Source organism: Catharus ustulatus, chromosome 9, assembly GCF_009819885.2.
Source record: "Catharus ustulatus isolate bCatUst1 chromosome 9, bCatUst1.pri.v2, whole genome shotgun sequence".
Lineage (NCBI taxonomy): Eukaryota > Metazoa > Chordata > Aves > Passeriformes > Turdidae > Catharus > Catharus ustulatus.
Window position 1 is genome coordinate 30,522,658 of NC_046229.1, and position 13,683 is coordinate 30,536,340.

General features: G+C 51.5%; 1 protein-coding gene across 1 annotated transcript in view; it reads left to right on the forward strand.

The window, feature by feature from the left end:
• Window positions 1–13,683, forward strand: part of LMX1A (LIM homeobox transcription factor 1 alpha) — a 42,411-nt gene that overhangs the window by 20,695 nt on the left and 8,033 nt on the right. The window lies entirely within an intron of this gene.

The following is a 13,683-nucleotide window of genomic DNA, read 5'->3' on the forward strand; positions in this document are numbered from 1 at the left end:
CCCAGAGCAATGTGAGAGAGGCTGCCACCTCCCCTCTATGAGTACTTGCATCCTGCCTGGTTTTGCATCCACAGGGTTTGTGCCAGGAGGTGCTGGTCCATGAGGATCCCTGTGAGAAAGGCACCCTGGTTACCTCACATTGCTCATTTGAGTAATTACAGGATTTTCTTAACAAGAAAACAACTCTATCCATTTCACTAGTAAGTGTAGGCTGGCAGTGATGCCAGGACTGGAACCACCAAGGTGTCCCACCCTCAGGGTTCACGCTGCATCCCATGTCCCATCAGTTATGGGGCAGTTTTCACTGGTGGATCTGGGCCTTTTGTGATGGAGGAAACAAGGGGGGCTTCAGCCTGACAGAGAACAGGGACATCTGGCACATGATGCTGGTCAAGGAGGCTGTGCACTGAGAGCTGGAGGCACTGTGAGGCTCTGCAGAGGAGGAGAAGGATTGCTTCCATGTCCAGCTGGGGTGGGGGTCTCCTTTTGTGGCCTGAACACAGCCATTAGCTCTGCACTGCCGTCCCCCTGCCTTGCCCACACGGGGGAGGGTGACAGCTCTGCCACCTCTCACCTTCCCGTGTGTGGCCAGTCCACCTGGGAGCCAGGACGGGAGATGTTTGTGCAGCGGGGCTTGCAGGGTGTGTGAGGGCAAACAGCTCCAGGCAAAGTCAAGTTTCATTTAGTGGTTCTACTCGGGATTTTTTTTTTTTCCTGCAAGAAAAGCAGGAAAATCCCCAGCAGGATGCTCTGCCACCATGAGGTGCTGGTTGTTCTCCCAGTGCCTGGTGAAGCCGTGCAGGCTGCCCTGCCGCAGCCCCAGCACCTGGCTCACAGGGAAGCAGGGGGCTGCCTCTCCTTGTCCTCCCACACCGAGCCTCTTTCTGCTTCCCTGCTCCCGCCTTCCTCCTTCTCCCGCAGCATCTGCTCCGGATGTTTTTTCCCTGAACTGCAGAAGCTGCATTTTTCCAAGCTGAATTTCCTTTGGTTTTGTTTTGGGTTTTTTTAATGTCTCCGGGGTCCCCTTCAGATTGCTTTGCTCCCTTCCATCCTCTCCAGTTTATTATCTTCTATGAATGTTATTAACATGCTAATTAGTCCCTAATTGCAATTTCCAATGAAGATGTCAGATAGGGCTGATGCTAACCCTGATCCTTGACAGTACTAACCCTGGTGCTCCACTGTTTTTCCCTGAATCCTGCAGATTCCTCTGTACCTTGGTTTGGTTTCACTGAGGAATGCTCACGTGTGTGAGTGAGATTGTTCCCCTAGGAAGCACTTGCTGACACCCAGCACAGGGTGCTTTATAAACCCCCCCACAGCCAGGCTGGTGATGGGTGCATCTCTGAGAGACACTTTCTAGCTGGTCCCAAGGTTTTGTCCCAAAGGCAGGGTCATGACTCTCCGTGGTGGCTCCCTTGGGAGGCAGGAGGGGAAGGATTTTGGAAAGTCGAAGGGTGGCATTTGCCATCCCGCCTATACACTCAACCTTCTGGCTGCTCGGGCACTGTGCAAAGGTCTTCCATGGCTATAAATAGGCAGAGAGGTAGGCAAAGAGATGGGGAGAGGGGATGAGGGCAGGCGGGGAGCCAGCCCAGGCCGGCATCTGCAGCTCTCATCGCCTTCGTGCGCACGAGAGGCGCGGTTTGTTCCGGCCACGCTGTTCTCAGCAGGCAAGGTTTGCCCCCGCAGGGCCTATTTTTGAACACAAAACCCCCTGCTCGCCTCTTGGAGGTGCTGCAGAGAGCTGGGGCTGCCTTGTGGAGAGGTGTCCTGGCTCTGCTGGGACAGGGAGCCACGTGCTCCGAATAGCTCTGTGCAGACGTGGCCTATGGAGATGAAATGTGGCTCTTGACCGATTGCGAATAAATCAGGGTCAGGAGCTTGAATGCTGGCCAAGAAACCCAAAGGGATAAAATATAGCCTCTCCACAGACTGTTAGCAAACAGCACGTGGGCTGAGATCTGCTAGATAAATTTATGCGCTGTGAATTGTTCACCCAGCTGCAGTGGCGGGATGGATGGACCCACGGAGAACTGATAACCATATGTGGTGGACATGCCTTTGGTGCTGACCTTTAGAGGGTTCAGCAAGGCTGGGAGGTGGCACGGTGACATCTTCTTAGGGATGCCACCCGGAGGGAATGGGGCACATGAGGGAGGGGGATTCAGGCTGCCTCTGCTCTGTGCTTCCCGGAGACAGGCTGGCAAAACAAATTACTGCTCCTGACCTTGGCTTTGCCATCGGGTTGTTTGACATGGATTGAGGGTGAATACCAAACTTTTTGCCTTTGCTTTGGTGTTTCCAAGCTTGTGGGACTTGCTGGCCTGAGAGCTTCCATTCCCAGTGCAGCCCAGGGAGATCAGTTTAAAGTGGGAGGTGAAAGTGAAAAGGTGGGATTCTCACCCAATTCCAAGCTGTGGGCACAGGGCCTCCAGCACCCACTGTCACCCATTTCAGGGTGCAGCTTCCTCTCTCTCATCCCAAGTTCCTTGTAACCACAAATGGAAACGTTGGCTTCATGTTGGGATGAAACAGCCTGGTGGCAGAACCATCTCCAGGATGACTCAATGAGATTTTGGGCTCAATTCAGCTGCTTTAAACTGGAGAAACAGGCCTGACCCCAAAACTTGGAGCCAAACAACCTCATCCTTGTCCAAGTTGCAGAGGAGCATGAGTGGTTTGTGGCTGGTCCCTCCTTTCCCTAACCAGGCATCTGCTTCCCACCCTCCACCCCAGGACGCTGGATGTGTGCATGCTGTCATCAGATGGACTGGCTCATATTTGTGTGTCAGCATCTTACACATCCACAGCTCTGTGCTGGCCTTAGCCCAACTTGCTGGGGTGACCTGACCCTCTGTGGGTACCAGGATCTGCACCCTGCTCTGGCTATGGGGAGACACTGCTCTGTGTTCTTGTCTCATTTTACCCCAGCGCTGCAGTGGGAGCCTGAACTCACCCAGCTGTGACTCAGAGAAAGTGGAGAAAAAAGTATCCCTGTTTTTTGGGGGGAAAAAGCATTTCTCCCTGGTGCTGGGCCAGTGCTGCACTCCAGGGCTGGCTGGGCAATCTGCCTTCCCTGAGCTGCAGGGGATGTGGAGGGGGATGTGAACTTTCCCTGCTTTCTGGGATTTGCAGCATTGTTTTGAGGGTGGGTCCTGGGAAAAGAGGCTTTTTGGAGGCTGGGCATCCCCAGCAGCCTGGGAATCCTCACTGGGGTGGATTTCTCCATCCCAGCATCTCTCCTGCTCTGGTGCAGCAGGGTGATCCCCTCTCCTGCAGACAGGCTGGCTGTCCATGTCCCACCTCCGTGGCTCATCCATCAGCTCCCCCTTGCCACACCGCCTGCACCCCCTGCGCCTTTGCCTTGGGCTGTGACTTTTGACACAGGCAGGACACATTTGGCAGTGTGCTCTGAACGCTTTGCAAGTGGCCACCGCTGGGTTGTGAGCCGTGGGGCTGTGTCACAGCTCCTGCTGGAGTGACACCGGCGCTGGCATCGCCATCCCAGCCGTGCCCTGTCCCAGTGGCAGCTGGCAGAAGGTGACAGTCACCAAAGGGGGAAGGATCCCCACTGTGCCTTGGGCCAGTCACCTCACTTGTTGTCTTTACATTTGTTTAGACTTCATCAGAGCCAAACCCAGCGAGTTTTTAGCGCTGTTTTGTCCACCAAGGTGTCTTTCTCCCCGCGGCAATTGCGGCTTTTTGCAAAAGCTTTGAAGAAGTCACAGATAAAAGATAAAACCCGGAGCAGTGAGATCAGTGTGATGAACTGTGACGAGGTGCTTGGGATGGATATGCCTGCAGCTTTTGGTGGGGCAGCTCAGAAAAACCCAGTGCTGCAAACCCTAAAGACGTTCTGAAGGAAAACCTTTATTTTAAATTTTTTTTCATTTAAAGGATGTGATTCAACAAGAACCCGACAGTTCATCAGGTGTAACCTCCTATCTGGACACACTTCTGATTGCTGTGGGTGGAATTTGGGACTCTGATCCCACTGGCACTTGCTGGGAGAGCCTTCTCCCGAACGAAGGCGTCGGGATATCTTCTGCGAGGGGTTCGCAGCTAATTGATACAATCAATATTTGTTTTGCAAATGCAATTGGAGGGAAAGAGGGATTGAGAGCACCAGAAATTCAATTGACCTGTAAAAACAGATACGGTGTAAAGGGAATCCTTCCCCTGCCAAGCAAATATTTAGAAAGGAGAAGCAATAAAATGAATAAGCAACAAAGTAATATCCTGCCTCCATGGCCGCAGGAGGCTGCCGGGAAGGGCTGCTGCCCCTGATGCTGAGATAACCCTGAGCAGACGAGTGGCAGGAACCTGTTTCCTAGAGAAAGCATGTTTGCTTTTGCCATCTAATTCATCAAAAGCTCATCCTGCTGCCTTGACAGCACTGGGACCTGTCTCAGGTAGCCTGGCAAGCTGGGCACTTCCCTTGTACCCCTGCAGCCACGACTGTGGCATAAACCCAGTGGTGGCACAGGGGACAGGGGTGTCCCTGCACCCTTGTCTTCTCTTGTAGGGCTTTTTGCTCTTTGCTGCCACGTCCTTGCTCAGCCTTTTCTGGTGCCTCGGTGATGAGGATGCACTGGGGAGGGTTGTGGGTGCTGTGGGGTGTGAGGGGTGTGTGGGAAAGAGCATCAATAGCTCCTGCCTGGAAGGACATTCCAGAGCTCCTTGGTGTGAAAATCCAAATGGTTAAGGAGAACAAAAAAAAAAAAAAAAAGAAAACAAAAAGAAAAAAAAAAAAAGAAAATACATGTTTTTAGATCTAAAAGCTCCAGAAAGACGTTTTGGGTAGGGAGTGGTGAGGTGGCATCCAGCCAGGGCTTTGGCTGGATGGAGCAAAGTGCCCGAGTCCCTCTTTGCCAGATGGCTCAGCATCCCTGGGCACAGCCCCGCAGTGTGACTTGAACTTAGGCTCGTGGCTGGATTTAAAAATCTCTGTGTAAAGCTAAGATTTTTCAGGAAGAAATACCTCATGCACACACATATGTGTGCATGTATATATATACACACAGGTATAAAATAGAGCAGGTAGAATAAAGGAAAATAATTTTATGGGGAAGCTCTTAACCAGCTCCAGTGCTGAGCATCTTTAGGCCACTTTGGAGTCTTTTGAGCATCTTCTCCCTGTGATGAATATTGACCCCTCTGATTGGTGTCAGGATCTGAGACCTCTTGTCATTTACTGGAATCATTTGGAGCCTTTTCTGGGGGCTCCTGGAATCACCTTGGAATACATTTACTACACAGAAATCAAAGAGAGATTTGGATTTGCATTGGTGTATAACTGAATTTTCAAGAGAACATTGGCTAAAAATGTGAACTTCCTCTGACTGAGGAGGAAAAAGCTCTAGAGAAGCTCAAGCAGATTTTGAGCTCTTAATAGTCAAATTTTCCTGAGGTTTTATCCCTCTTACTGTAAGACTGAGTCCCTGTAGGATGCTCTGTACCTCCCAGAAGCTGATGCTCTGGCCCACGAAAGGCAGAGCTCTGTTTTTCCACGTGTGAGATGTCATTTGGGAGCAGGGATCACGGAGGATGAGCTGCTGCCCGTGGCTGGACTGGCTCTGCCTCCCCAGATCACTGACAGCATGAAATCCCCCCCATGTACCATCATCTGTTATCTCATCCCTGTCTCAAGTGCCACGAGGCTGGAAAACACTTGGTTCTCCCAAAACCCCATCCTGAGAGCGCACAACAGGAGAGAGCAGCAACAGGAGCTCAGCAGAGCAAGGAGGGGGGGGGAAAAAAGATGGCTTAAATTTAATGTCTTTTTAGATGAGTATTTCCATTCATTCCAGAGCATATTCCTCTGGCATTTGCAGCACGCCTGTTTAGCCGAGCAGCTAACAAACTTCATGGAAACACATGTTATAGTGCTCTCTAGTGCACGGAGCTATGTATGAAGGATGCCTCTTCTGAGATCTCTCCATGCGAGCCCAGCTTTTGCTCCGGAGCAGCCTGTTAGCCACAACAGCTGCTTCCCATTGTGAAAATGCTGTTGAGGGGGAAAAAAAAAGAAACAAACCCTCAACCCCATCCCAACAACCTGACAACACACGCAGATGATATTTATGCAAAACCCTGCGCGAGGGTGAGGGAAAGAAGAGATAAGGCAAGAAATAACCCGGGCGGCAGAGCGCTATCTCCCCACCAGCAGCGCCCGGCGCGCTCCTGCCGATCTCTGTTTGCCGAGCTGCTCCGAAGCAGCTGCTCCCTGTGTCCGACTGAGTTTACTCTGTTTAGCTTTTATACAGCCGAGCGATTTTTATGGCCACCGGAGCGCCGGGAAGCTCCACAGGATATTGGCCGCCTCCTAATGAGAATTTGCCGCGTCGGCACGTCGGCGCAAACACCCCGTGAATTTTAAACGCCTGGGAAACGGCAGCTCCTACAGCCCATCCCTGGATGCTCCCAGAGTCCTTGGGGGGAACGTGGGTTTTCTGTTTAATAAAGGAAAAGGCAAGCCTTGATTGTAGCCTAGGAGACTGGAGAGCAGCTCACGGCTGCAGCATCACCCGCTCTGGCCTCGCTGGGTGATGCTCCAGGAAAGCCTCACAAGGCCAGGGGAGCCCTGGGCAGCCAGGGATTTGGGGGGTCCTGAAGGTGAGGTTGGGCTTGTGGGTGCAGGCAGCTCTTGAACTCAGTCCCCTGGATTCACCTGATCTCTTTTTGAACCTGTTGGTACAAGGTGGAGGTGAATTTATGGTGTCACAAGGGAGTTGGAGCTGGAAAGGACTGGAAATCTTCTCCGTCCTTCTTCTGCTTGGAGCAGGGCTCACTTGAATGTGGATCAGGTTGTTCAGGGCCGGAACCAGTAAAGTATTGACTGTGCCCAAGGAATGAGATTTCTCTGTTTGATCTACATGTTTATCTTTCCTTTCCTTTGGTTTTGTGTTTTGTTTTTTAATAATCTGAATGGAAAATAGGAAGGCTTAATTTCAGTTTGCGTCTGTATTAATTTTCCATCACAGGAGGTTTTAAAAAAATCAGAAACAAATATAATGACTTGCAAGAGGAGTACATTAATCTGGAGCAGAATGAAAATAGCTCCTTCCCCCACGGTGGTACAACACGTCAAAAAACCAGCGTGTGTGTAAAATCCCCAAGGGGGTAGGAAAGCCAGCCTGCAGGAGGTTTCAGCCAGGATATCTTTTTCTTGGAAAACAAACAAAAAAAGGAATAGTTTTCAAGATCTTCACATTTTTATCCCCAAAATGAATGACACGAACAGCATTTCCTTCTCTCCTGGTCATCCCTGCCCCGCTGACAAAGCCAGCCAAATCGGGGTGGTGGCGGCAGCAATGGCACATCCTCTTGCTCCTGGTGACTTTGCTTTTCCATCATTTGCCTCTCCATTAATCTCAGTACAAACAAAGGCTCTGAAGAGACAAGCTGAAAAGCTCCTGGGGGTACGTTTAAATCAGTCCTTTCTAATAATGTCTGTCGACCTCTCTGTGGAAGCACTGCTCCCCAAGGAAAGGACACGGAGCTGCGGCAGCGTGCTGAAATATGGTGGGGTGTAATTAATTCTGACCTCTGGCTCCCGCTCACTCACTCTCAATATTAAATTTGACTAGTGATATTGTGGTTTTTCAATTATCCTTGTTTTCTTGGGGGCATGGGGGGGATGAGGGGGGTCGCTGCTCAGAATTCAGCTTGGTGGGAGATGCATCGCTTGGATGCAGAGCTACTGGGTGGGATCGATCCTTGGGTTGGCTTCACTGGGATGGCATTTGGGCTTGGATGTGGTGGTGTGTGTGTCTCTCCCCCTCCTACCTGCGTCCCTCCTGCCTCTAAAACCTGCTGCTTCATCAGTGCTGGGATGGGACCAACTCCCCATCTGATGCTACACACTGTTATTGAGCGTGGGGGGGACACAAAAAGAACTGGGAAATGGGGAGGAAAATCAGCATTTTGGTCTTGGCCTTCTGGCCTTGCCCAGGAGATCACTTTCTGGCCACTCCTGCAATCAAGCAGAGGATTTTTATCAGGCTCCTGGAGGGGAGACAGGGCCGTCAGCTGCTGTAGGACCTTGTTGGTGAAAGCCTTAGTAGTGTGTCCGTGATCAGAAATGGAGTAATACAAAACAGTCTTGGAAGAGAGGCACTTTCTCGACCTTTTACTTGGACACAGGGAAGGCTTGAGGGCTGCTGGTGTGTTTTGGCAGCGGCTGCTCGCTGGGAAGGCTTCGTTTGTCTGTTTACTTAACCCCATCATTGTAGCAGTGCCCCTGCGTGTCACGCCGTGGTCTCTGGAGGGTCCAGGAGGTGTTAAGTGACCACTTTTGGACCCCATCCAGGAGTCAGGGGCGAAGGTGCCCTTTCCTGGGAAAGCTCAGATGGTTCCCATGTAGCAGAAGGAGGGTTGAACAGCTCAGCATCAGCCCCCTCTCCTCTGCTCACCCCCCTTTCCTCTCTGCCACCAGCTCCCCAGCGTGTCCCTCATCACCAGTGTCCTCTGCCCTGGGACCAGGTGCTGTGAGGGGGGATAGGGACCTGCCCAAATACTTGCATCAGAGCAGGAGCTCCCTTCAGGGATACTCCTGCAGAACACCCGTGCATGGACCCCATAATTTAACCTCTTCAAAGCCTCTGGGTCCCTGGACGGGGCTGCCCCCTCCTCCACACCTCAGCCATCCCCGATACTGGCTGTGCCTTCAAGAGCTGTGCTTAGTGGCATCCTCTGCCATGATGGGCTCTCTGAGAATCCATGGCACAGTGGGATGCTGCATGGGGTAGAACCACTGGGCTAGGGCCCTGACAGAGCTGGGTGAGGTGAAGAGAGTCCAAAAACATGACTCTCAGCCTTCACCTCCCTTCCTCGCTCTCCTGGCCTCTCAGAGCATACAGCCACCAGCCAAATGCTCAGGGGTGAATCTGCCAGAGGCCAAATCTTGGCTTTTTGGACTCCCTGTTCCCTGTTCAGCTCAGCTGAACCCTGGGGAGAACTTGCACCCCAGGGCGGTGGAGGCGAGCTCGCGTCAGCCCCTGGGGTGAAATAAGCCCATTTCAGCCCGGTTGCCATGTCCCCTCAAAGTGTTGGAAGACGCATTCAGGCAGCAGGAATGAGAAGGGCTTGAGCTGGGGGGGAGGGAGGAGAAGGGAAATTAAAGGAGAAAAAAAAAAAAAGGAAAACGCCACTTGCTGCAGAGCGAGTGAATTCTCCAATAAACCTGAATCTGCTGAGAATACATTTTACAAACATGCAGCGAAGTTGGCTGCTTTTGTTTGGGCGTTTGTTAAGCATTAACTAAAGAATGCCATGGTCCAGCCTGCTCGGTGTGAAACCTAATTCTCCCCCTTTCTGGAGCCATGGCATGGAGTGCTCAATTTTTTTCTCTCTGTAGGACTGCAGCCTTCTGGTACTCCAGCCAAAAAACACTCATATTTTAGCAAGCTTAGCCCCGGCCCCGTTGCCAGGCAGTAAAGCGAACACTTGCCCGCCTCGGGGGGGAGGGAGCTGGGAGACGGGGAAGGGTCAGGAGAAGAGCCCCGGGGAAAACATCCCTCCTCTGTCCCACTGGAGAGCTCCCTGAGGGCTTGGGGTGCACAGGGAGGGAAGTGAGGGCGGCTGTGGGCGCTTTCTCCATCAGCTTGGGAGCCTGGAGACACGGGGTGGGTTTGGAGGTGCTCGGATCCTTGGTGTGGAGGTGCCCTCTGGGTTGTGCTTGCCATCCCCAGGATGTGCCAGCCTACTCTCCAGAGCTCTGAGATGGACTCAGCTCTCTCTCAGCCCCCCTCCTACCAGCACCAAGCATCCTGGTGGTGCCCCATGGCTGCAGCTGGGGGATGCCCTCCCTGTCACCATCCCCCTTCCTGCTTGGCCATGCTCCATGCCCTCTGCCTCCCCCTTTGGTTCCATGAGGGCTGGAGCAGGGACAGGGTGATGTGAGCCCAGCAGCAGCAGGGCCGTGGCTCATTCCCAAGCCACGGGTGCAGGGTTGACAGCAAGTGGCATTTTTCCACTAAAGCCTCTCGAGGACCCACTGCAAGTGGCAGTGAGTGAGAAGGTGACCAAGTGCCAAGACATCTCAATCGTGTGTCCTCACTCCCTGTGGCTCATTGCTGGCACTCGCTGCCAGCCCCTTGTGCTGTGTGTGGCCTTTGGCTCATCCCCACACCAGGGTCACGGCCTTGGTGGGATTCATCACGTGGGGATGGCTCTGAGTGGCCAGGCTGGAGCTCCCACACCTCCTGATGGGTTGGTCAGGATCTTCTCGGGCTCCTGAGCCGTGATGAGGAAGAACACGGGGTGAGTCAGGCACAGGTGTGTTGGAAAATGCAGCACCCTGGATTGGGGTCACCCCTGCCCCTCTGACATCCCCGCTGCAGGCAGGGAGGGAAGCAGGGCTGCCTCACCTTCGCTGCTGCCCGAGCCCAAAGCAGCCATTGAGGTTTGTCCGTCACGATTTAATATCGGCGTCCCTGCCCCGGGAGGCTCCGCGGGGCCGCGTTTGTATGCGGGGCACGCAGACAGACAGACAGCAGCCGGGAAGCGCCCGTCAATCACGGCCCCTTTCAGCCTGTCACCTCCGGAAAAAGGGGGAAAAGGCAGTGGTGACTCTGCTGGGAACGGGGGCTGCACCCTGGCCATCGGGAAGGACACGGGGCGCAGCATCCCAGAGGTGGCTCTGGCCCCGTGTCGATAATTTGAGGTTTTGGTGATGCTGCATGGATGGGAAACGCCGAAGGAGAGATCTGGATGCTTTATTGGGCAAGAGGAATGGCCTGGAGAAGTGGGGCTGCATCCTGGGGGATGTGCCTGATGCTGCCAGAAGTGTTGCGCCCAAATATTTTGCTTCAAAATTTTCTTGAAAGCCACCGCCAGCCCCTTTCTGCTTCAAACCTGCAGATTGTCATTTCGAAAGAGACCTAAACTCAAAAAGAAAAAAAAATAGGGGGAAAATTAATCAAAACAGGAACAGGAACATTTTTAAGATCAGATGTGAAAGGCTGTGTGTGGTGATAAAAATTGCTCACATCTATATCTTTTAATTCCTCCTAAGTTGAGTGTGTTGGTTTTATTTACAAATACTCACTGTCAGTGCTTCAGTGAGGTGTTTACTGAGCTGCTGGTGGCAGCCTGGTTCTCCACCAAGTGTCCCAGTGCTGAGCAGGTCTCCCTCTCTGGTGCCCTGGTCAGCTTCCCACCTGCCTAAACAAAGCCAGTGCTGCCAGCCAGGCCTGACTTAGCTTTGGAACCCCAGGTTTTAGAGGTGAAAAAAAGCCTTTCTGAGAACCAAAGCATCCCTAAGATGCCGTAAGTGAAGCAGGAGAGAGCTGGGCATGGAGGTGAAGGTCCCAGAGATGGAGGAAAACCTCTCTAGATCCAGGCTGGTGTGTCTCAGGCTGAAATGTTAAATTCATTGTTAGAGCTGGTGCTGCAGGAGAATTCTCCTTCAGCCCCATCTCAAGCTGAGCAGGGGGGTTCCAGCTGGGTTATCTATGCAGGTTGCACCCTTTGTGGGGTTATCCCCAAAAGGCAGCATCCGTGTGTGGGGTTATCCATGCGTGGGGTTGCCTGTATGAGGGGTTATCCATGCAAGCTGCTTTTTCCCAGTCCCTGTAGAGTAGCTGGCACAGTCTGGGTCTCAGAGGAGTTGGGACACCAACAAGATCCTTTGCTTCTCTCCATTACTACCTGTGGCAGATTGTGTTTTTTAATTCTTGTGACCTTTTAGAGCATGAGGTCTCAATTTATTGTGTGTTTGTAAGGAGCTCTTTATGGTTTCATACTGTGGAAGAGGTTTTTATGGGGATTTCTCTGCAGTTCACGTTGCCCAGGGATGGGGGAGTCCTGCACAGGGCAGTGAAGGACACCTGGACTGAATGGGAGCTCAGTGGGGGCTGCTTTGGGAATAAAGTCGTTTATTCAGTGACCTAAAAGTGGCTTTAAGTGTCTGATACCAGGCAGTCAGTTACCTAAATCTCACAGCTTCCTGCTGTAGAACACACTTTGGGCTTGGAAACATCCACTGCTGGGCTGGTGCTGCTGAGCCTGGTTGGCAGAGGTTTGTGGCTCTCTAAGAAGTGCCTGGGAAACAAATTTTGGGCACATTTATTCCTGGAGGTTAGATGGCAGCAATGGAATGCCTTATCAATATTTTATTACCAAGAGCAGTTGGTAATCCCAACAGGTAGGATTTAAACATCATTTAAACAGGATGAGAAGGTGTTGCCAGACGAATACAAATAGCCTCCACTTTGACATAAAAGAGACATAATTAAAGATGAAGTGACTACAGAAATATTAACGCCAGCCAGTGTTATGTGTGAGCTGGAACAAGAAAAAAAACGACCCTTTTGAGGGAGTATACATCTCTCTCTTCCCAGGGCACTCATTGGGATGTTGGAAATACATCTTAGGGGACAGGCAGTTGTAGGTAAACTTGGGGAATTAAAGCTGAATGTAGAAAAATAAAAGCTGGCAATGACAATATGCGGAATTATAAACTCCTTAACCTCTACATTTTATTTGATGATTTCCCATTTTCTGTGGTGACAATATAACTTTGTAACACCCCTTTCCTGCTTCTTTGGGAATGCCACATTTTGCTGAGCATACCCAGGATTTGTCTGGCATGGGGAGAGTCCAGACCTTCGTGCTTGCCAGCACTGTTTGGGGAAAACCTGGGAGGAAGCAGGCACTTTTCCAACAGATCCCCATTTTCTGATGGTTTTCCCGTGAGGGTTTGGCATATATCTGGTCCTCTGCTTGTCAGAACAGGGCTGATTCAGCACATTTCCAATGTGGGATTTTGTAACAGAAAAAAAAAAAAAAGGGATTGAAAGCTCGGAGGTAACCTCTGCAGGATGTGTGCTGCTGACTTTTGACTTCTCTTTCTGGGCCAAAGTCACCAAGACAGGGGAATAATAATGTCCAGTTCCCACAGATATTTCGGACAAGGCTGGGTAAACAGTGATTTTTTTTCTATATGATGTCCAAGCCAAGAACTCAAATATCTGGGTGTGGCAGAGAGGTTCTGGTTTGATACCTTCAGACATCTCTGTTGGTCATCCCATTTACTGAAAATATCTGGCCTAAGGTTAATTCCAGGTGTCTCCAAGTCCTCTGATGCTGCCACCTCTGCTGTTCTCACCTCAGTTTCCCCCAGCTGACAATCATTGATCATTCTCAGTAAGGACATTTAAAGGCTGAGAGAGAAAAGCTCTGTTCCAACCTAAAGTGTTATTGCTGTTGTTATTATTATTGGCTTTTAAGTGTAAAGCCAGAGTCTTGAAACCTGGGAACGGTTTAATTAGGGACGCCTCAGACGCTGTCACGTCAGTGTCAAGGAATAAGCTGAGCTTTTCCTTTTCATTTTGACACATCAAGTTTTCAGTCTGGCACTGGCCTTAACCCCAAATTTGCTGTCTTGGAGAATTTTGTGATGTATTAGGCATTCCTGATGTGTTTGCAGGTGGGGATGGGGTGACCCAGGCCAGAGGGATGGGGTGGCTTGTGGGTGAGGGAGGGTGGGGATGCTTTCTGCAGGTGATTGTGGAGAGGCACAGATAAGCTCCCTGATCCCACTGCTGTCTCCAGCATCTCCTCGGGTCTAGGCATGAGCTGGAGGGAGGTGACAAGTGGAGTTGGCTTGATAAAACCCGTGTGGAAGTGGTGCTGTCTGGTGGTGTTTATCTGGGCTGATGGGTTTGATATCTTTTT